Here is an 8,248-nt window from a genome sequence, read left to right on the forward strand (position 1 = left end):
TCCAACCAGTCCCAACCGGTTCCAACAGGATCCATCCGGTTCCAATCTTTCCCATCTGGTTCCAACCGGATCCAAAACATTGGAACCGGACTCGTCCGGTTCCAACTGGTTCCATGTGGACCCAGCCGGATCCATCAGGTTTCAACTGGTTCTAGCAGAATCCAACGGGTTCCAGCCGGTTCGAACAAGATCCACCCGATTCCACCGGTTCCTTCCGGAACTCTGCGGTTCCAACCGGTTGCATCCGGATCGATCAGGTTCCAAGCGGCTCCATCCGGATCAATCAGCTTCCAACCGGGTGCATCCGGATTTTGCCGGATCAATCAGGTTTCAAGTGGTTCCAGCTGGATGCAACCGGTTCCAGCCGGTTCCAAATGGATCCATCCGGTTGCAACCGGTTCCTTCCGGAACGTTCCTCTTCCAACCGGTTTCATCCAGATCCATCCGCTTCCAACTGGATCCAGCCTGATCCATCAGGTTTCAACTGGTTCCAGCTGCATCCAACCGGTTCCATGCGGATCCATACGCTTCCAACCGGATCCATCCAGCTCCAACCGTATCCATCTGTCTCCAAACAGTTCCAACCAGATCGAACAGGTTCCAATTGGTTCCATCCGGTTCCAACTGGATCCATCCCTTTCCATCCAGTTCCAACTGGTTGCTATCGGTTCCATCTGGATCCAACCAGATCCCACCTGATCCCTCCTATTCCAAGCGAATCCAACCGCTTCCATCCGATTCCAACCGGCTCAAATCAGCTCGAACGAGTCTCGTTGAATGCCATTGAATCCCAACAAATTCCAACAAATCACATCGAATCCCGTCACACCCCTTTGAATTGCATTGAATTCCGTCAAATCCCGACGAATCTCTTCAAACCCCGTTGAACCCTGTCGATTCTTGTCGAATCATGTCAAATCATATTGAGTTCCATCAGAACACGTCGAAATGCTTTGAATCCTGTCAAATTGCATCAATGGCATCGAATCGCTTCAAGTCGGTTCCAAACCCGTTGAATTCCACTGAATCGCATCAAATGGCTTCGATTGGCGTCTGATCGGGTCGATTCCTGTCACATCCCGTCGCATCTCATTCAATTTGTTAAATCGTGTCAATCTGTGTCATGTTGCATTGAATCCCTTCAAACAAAGTCGAGTGCCGTCGAATTGGGTCGAATCAAGTCGAATGGCATGGAACCCCATCGAATCTTGTCGAATCACGTGGAATCCTGTCGGATTGCCTCTAATCGTGTCAAATTGTGTTGAATCGCTTTGATACCTGTCGAATCCTGTCGATTCCCATCAAATGCCGCCCAATCAGATTGAATGGCTTTGAATCGGAACCAATGGAATAGATTCGAATGGAGTCAGGTAGGGTAAGTTTGGGTAGGGTAGACTACGGTGGACTAGAGTAGACTAGAGTAAACTAGACTAGAGGTCTAGACTATTACCCTAGGCTAGTAGCCTAGATGAGTAGACAAGAGTAGGGTAATGTGGGGTAGCGTAGGGTAGGGGAGCAAAGGGTGGAATAGAGACTGTAGAAGAATAGAAGAGAAGAGAATAGAGTTGAATTGCCTCGAGTTGCACCGAATATCATCAAATCATGTCGAATCGCATTGAATAGAGTCTATTAGAGCAGGGTAGGGTAGGATAGAATAGAATTGGACAGGAAAGAGTAGAATAGAATACAATACAACAGAACAGAATAGAATAGATGACGGTAGGATAGGGTAGTACAGAATAGAATAGAGTAGGAAACAACAGAATAGAATAGAGTAGAACAGAACAGAATAGAATCGATTAGGGTAGGGTAGGTTGGAATAGAGAGAATAGAAGACTAGAATAGAACAGAACAGAGCAGAATAGAAAAGGAGAGATTCGTGTACGGTAGGGTAGGATAGGGTAGAATAGAAATGAATAGAATAAAAGAGAATAGAGTCGCATTGTATCAAATTTCGTGGAATCGCATTAAATCACATGGAATAGAATAGATTAGAGTAGGGAAGGGCAGGATAGAATAGAAAGGAATAGAATAGACCAGAATGGCATAGAACAGAACTGAAAGGAACAGAAGAGGGTAGGGCAGGGTAGAATTGAGTAGGGTACTGTAGAGTCAAATAGAATAGATTAGGGTAGGGTAGGGTAGCATAGGGTGGAATAGAGAGTAGAAGAATAGAAGGGAAGAGAAGAGAAGAGAATTGAAGAGTCGAATCGAATAGATTAGAGTTGGACAGAGTAGGGGAGGGGAGGGTAGAATAGAATGGCATAGAACAGAACAGAACACGATAGAAAGCATAGCAGAGAGTAGAATAGGGAAGAGTGGAGTTGAATAGAGTCGAAAAGAGCCAAATAGAGCTGATTAGAGCCGAATGGAGCCAAACGGAGCTGAATCAAGACGAAACGAGACGAATCGAGACAAATCGAGCCGAATTGTGCCTAATCGCATTGTATCACGGAGAATCCTGTCGCATTCCGTCAAATCGTGTCGAATTGCATCGAATCAAATCGAATTGTATTTGAGCTGAATCGCGTCGAATCGTGTCGAAATGTGTCAAGTCGAATCCAATGGAATAGAGTAGGGGAGGGGAGGGAAGGGGAGAAAAATAGAATAGAGTAAAATAGAACTGAACAGGAAGAATACGAAAGAATAGAGTAGAATAGAGTAAAGCAGAATAGAGTTGTATAGAGGCGAATAGAGCCAAATGGAGATGAAACGAGACAAATTGAATTGCATCGAATAGAATCTATTAGAGTGAACTAGAGCAGGGTAGGGTAAGGTAGAATAGAATAGCCCAGAATGGAGTGGAATGGAATCGAATGGAGTCGAATGGAGTCGTATAATGATGAATAGAGTAGGAAAGACTTGACTAGAGCCAAATAGGGCAGAATAGGACCGAATCGAGCCAAATCCCACCAAATCGAGCCTAATCGAGCCGAACTGAGCCAAATTGAGCTGATTTGAACCGAAGGGTGCCGAATCGCGTCAAAATCTGTCAAATGAAATGGAATAGATTAGAGTAGGGTAGGTTAAGGTAGGGTAGAGTAGAATAGAATAGAACAGGACAGAAGAAAACAGAAAGAGTAGAGTGGAGTCGAATAGAGACGAGTAGAACCAAATGGAGACAAATTGTGCCAAATCTCATCATATGGTGTCGAATCACTTTGAATCGCGTCGAATCCCTGCAATTCGTGTTGAATCGTGTTGCATCGAATCAAATCTATTAGAATGGATTATAGTAGAGGAGGATAGGGTAGAGTAGATTACAATAGAATAGAGTAGAAGAGATTAGAATGGAGTAGAAAGCTGGAGTGGAGCTGAATGTTTTTGAATGGAGTCGAATGGCATCGAATACAGAAATCGAGTCGAATAGAGCTGACTAGAGCCAATACAGCCAACTCGAGCTGAACTGAGCCAAATCAAACCGATTTGAACCGAATGGACCCCGTTGGAGCCAATTCGAGCCTAGTCACATCGAATCGCGTCGAATAATGTTGAAATGCGACAAATGGAATTGAATAGAGTAGGGTAGGTTAGGGTAGAAGAGAAGAGAATAGAACGGGACAGAATACAACAGAATAGGGTAAGGAGAGTAGAGCAGAGTAGTGTAGAGTAGAATAGAGTCCGATAGAGCCGAATCGAGCCGAATCAATCCAAATGGATAGGAAATAAGACAAATCGCGTCAAATAGAATCGAACCGATTAGAGTTGGTTAGGGTAGGGCAGAAAGGAATAGAGTAGGATAGTGTGGACTAGAGTGGAATTGTTGGGAGTGGAGTCAAATGGAGCGGAATAGATACGGACAAAGTCGAATAGAGCCAAATAGAGCGGAATAGGGCTGAATAAGGCCGAATCGAGCCAATGTGAGTCGAATCGAGCCTAACTGAGCTGAATCAACCTGAATGGAGCCGAATCCAGCCGAATCGAGCCTAAACAAGCTGAATCCACATGATTCGAGCCGAAAGGACCTGAATGGAGAAAGGCAAGGCAAGGCAAGGATCAAACGGGACCCAGTCAGACCAAGCCGGGCATGACCAGATCCAGCCGGGCATAACCACATCAAACCAGATCTAACTAGACCCAACCGGATCAAGCCAGATCCAACCGGGCCTAACTGTATCCAAGCGGATCCAATCGAATCCAGGTGGATAGAAGCAGATCCAGCCGAATAGAACCGGATCCAGCCAGACATAAAAGGATCCAGTCAGATCCGAATGGATTCAACCCGTTCTAAACAGATACACCTGGATCCAACCAGTCCCAACCGGTTCCAACAGGATCCATCCGGTTCCAATCTTTCCCATCTGGTTCCAACCGGATCCAAAACATTGGAACCGGACTCGTCCGGTTCCAACTGGTTCCATGTGGACCCAGCCGGATCCATCAGGTTTCAACTGGTTCTAGCAGAATCCAACGGGTTCCAGCCGGTTCGAACAAGATCCACCCGATTCCACCGGTTCCTTCCGGAACTCTGCGGTTCCAACCGGTTGCATCCGGATCGATCAGGTTCCAAGCGGCTCCATCCGGATCAATCAGCTTCCAACCGGGTGCATCCGGATTTTGCCGGATCAATCAGGTTTCAAGTGGTTCCAGCTGGATGCAACCGGTTCCAGCCGGTTCCAAATGGATCCATCCGGTTGCAACCGGTTCCTTCCGGAACGTTCCTCTTCCAACCGGTTTCATCCAGATCCATCCGCTTCCAACTGGATCCAGCCTGATCCATCAGGTTTCAACTGGTTCCAGCTGCATCCAACCGGTTCCATGCGGATCCATACGCTTCCAACCGGATCCATCCAGCTCCAACCGTATCCATCTGTCTCCAAACAGTTCCAACCAGATCGAACAGGTTCCAATTGGTTCCATCCGGTTCCAACTGGATCCATCCCTTTCCATCCAGTTCCAACTGGTTGCTATCGGTTCCATCTGGATCCAACCAGATCCCACCTGATCCCTCCTATTCCAAGCGAATCCAACCGCTTCCATCCGATTCCAACCGGCTCAAATCAGCTCGAACGAGTCTCGTTGAATGCCATTGAATCCCAACAAATTCCAACAAATCACATCGAATCCCGTCACACCCCTTTGAATTGCATTGAATTCCGTCAAATCCCGACGAATCTCTTCAAACCCCGTTGAACCCTGTCGATTCTTGTCGAATCATGTCAAATCATATTGAGTTCCATCAGAACACGTCGAAATGCTTTGAATCCTGTCAAATTGCATCAATGGCATCGAATCGCTTCAAGTCGGTTCCAAACCCGTTGAATTCCACTGAATCGCATCAAATGGCTTCGATTGGCGTCTGATCGGGTCGATTCCTGTCACATCCCGTCGCATCTCATTCAATTTGTTAAATCGTGTCAATCTGTGTCATGTTGCATTGAATCCCTTCAAACAAAGTCGAGTGCCGTCGAATTGGGTCGAATCAAGTCGAATGGCATGGAACCCCATCGAATCTTGTCGAATCACGTGGAATCCTGTCGGATTGCCTCTAATCGTGTCAAATTGTGTTGAATCGCTTTGATACCTGTCGAATCCTGTCGATTCCCATCAAATGCCGCCCAATCAGATTGAATGGCTTTGAATCGGAACCAATGGAATAGATTCGAATGGAGTCAGGTAGGGTAAGTTTGGGTAGGGTAGACTACGGTGGACTAGAGTAGACTAGAGTAAACTAGACTAGAGGTCTAGACTATTACCCTAGGCTAGTAGCCTAGATGAGTAGACAAGAGTAGGGTAATGTGGGGTAGCGTAGGGTAGGGGAGCAAAGGGTGGAATAGAGACTGTAGAAGAATAGAAGAGAAGAGAATAGAGTTGAATTGCCTCGAGTTGCACCGAATATCATCAAATCATGTCGAATCGCATTGAATAGAGTCTATTAGAGCAGGGTAGGGTAGGATAGAATAGAATTGGACAGGAAAGAGTAGAATAGAATACAATACAACAGAACAGAATAGAATAGATGACGGTAGGATAGGGTAGTACAGAATAGAATAGAGTAGGAAACAACAGAATAGAATAGAGTAGAACAGAACAGAATAGAATCGATTAGGGTAGGGTAGGTTGGAATAGAGAGAATAGAAGACTAGAATAGAACAGAACAGAGCAGAATAGAAAAGGAGAGATTCGTGTACGGTAGGGTAGGATAGGGTAGAATAGAAATGAATAGAATAAAAGAGAATAGAGTCGCATTGTATCAAATTTCGTGGAATCGCATTAAATCACATGGAATAGAATAGATTAGAGTAGGGAAGGGCAGGATAGAATAGAAAGGAATAGAATAGACCAGAATGGCATAGAACAGAACTGAAAGGAACAGAAGAGGGTAGGGCAGGGTAGAATTGAGTAGGGTACTGTAGAGTCAAATAGAATAGATTAGGGTAGGGTAGGGTAGCATAGGGTGGAATAGAGAGTAGAAGAATAGAAGGGAAGAGAAGAGAAGAGAATTGAAGAGTCGAATCGAATAGATTAGAGTTGGACAGAGTAGGGGAGGGGAGGGTAGAATAGAATGGCATAGAACAGAACAGAACACGATAGAAAGCATAGCAGAGAGTAGAATAGGGAAGAGTGGAGTTGAATAGAGTCGAAAAGAGCCAAATAGAGCTGATTAGAGCCGAATGGAGCCAAACGGAGCTGAATCAAGACGAAACGAGACGAATCGAGACAAATCGAGCCGAATTGTGCCTAATCGCATTGTATCACGGAGAATCCTGTCGCATTCCGTCAAATCGTGTCGAATTGCATCGAATCAAATCGAATTGTATTTGAGCTGAATCGCGTCGAATCGTGTCGAAATGTGTCAAGTCGAATCCAATGGAATAGAGTAGGGGAGGGGAGGGAAGGGGAGAAAAATAGAATAGAGTAAAATAGAACTGAACAGGAAGAATACGAAAGAATAGAGTAGAATAGAGTAAAGCAGAATAGAGTTGTATAGAGGCGAATAGAGCCAAATGGAGATGAAACGAGACAAATTGAATTGCATCGAATAGAATCTATTAGAGTGAACTAGAGCAGGGTAGGGTAAGGTAGAATAGAATAGCCCAGAATGGAGTGGAATGGAATCGAATGGAGTCGAATGGAGTCGTATAATGATGAATAGAGTAGGAAAGACTTGACTAGAGCCAAATAGGGCAGAATAGGACCGAATCGAGCCAAATCCCACCAAATCGAGCCTAATCGAGCCGAACTGAGCCAAATTGAGCTGATTTGAACCGAAGGGTGCCGAATCGCGTCAAAATCTGTCAAATGAAATGGAATAGATTAGAGTAGGGTAGGTTAAGGTAGGGTAGAGTAGAATAGAATAGAACAGGACAGAAGAAAACAGAAAGAGTAGAGTGGAGTCGAATAGAGACGAGTAGAACCAAATGGAGACAAATTGTGCCAAATCTCATCATATGGTGTCGAATCACTTTGAATCGCGTCGAATCCCTGCAATTCGTGTTGAATCGTGTTGCATCGAATCAAATCTATTAGAATGGATTATAGTAGAGGAGGATAGGGTAGAGTAGATTACAATAGAATAGAGTAGAAGAGATTAGAATGGAGTAGAATGCTGGAGTGGAGCTGAATGTTTTTGAATGGAGTCGAATGGCATCGAATACAGAAATCGAGTCGAATAGAGCTGACTAGAGCCAATACAGCCAAATCGAGCTGAACTGAGCCAAATCAAACCGATTTGAACCGAATGGACCCCGTTGGAGCCAATTCGAGCCTAGTCACATCGAATCGCGTCGAATAATGTTGAAATGCGACAAATGGAATTGAATAGAGTAGGGTAGGTTAGGGTAGAAGAGAAGAGAATAGAACGGGACAGAATACAACAGAATAGGGTAAGGAGAGTAGAGCAGAGTAGTGTAGAGTAGAATAGAGTCCGATAGAGCCGAATCGAGCCGAATCAATCCAAATGGATAGGAAATAAGACAAATCGCGTCAAATAGAACCGAACCGATTAGAGTTGGTTAGGGTAGGGCAGAAAGGAATAGAGTAGGATAGTGTGGACTAGAGTGGAATTGTTGGGAGTGGAGTCAAATGGAGCGGAATAGATACGGACAAAGTCGAATAGAGCCAAATAGAGCGGAATAGGGCTGAATAAGGCCGAATCGAGCCAATGTGAGTCGAATCGAGCCTAACTGAGCTGAATCAACCTGAATGGAGCCGAATCCAGCCGAATCGAGCCTAAACAAGCTGAATCCACATGATTCGAGCCGAAAGGACCTGAATGGAGAAAGGCAAGGCAAGGCAAGGATCAAAC

This window comes from Elephas maximus, chromosome 15, assembly GCF_024166365.1.
Source record: "Elephas maximus indicus isolate mEleMax1 chromosome 15, mEleMax1 primary haplotype, whole genome shotgun sequence".
Taxonomy (NCBI): domain Eukaryota; kingdom Metazoa; phylum Chordata; class Mammalia; order Proboscidea; family Elephantidae; genus Elephas; species Elephas maximus.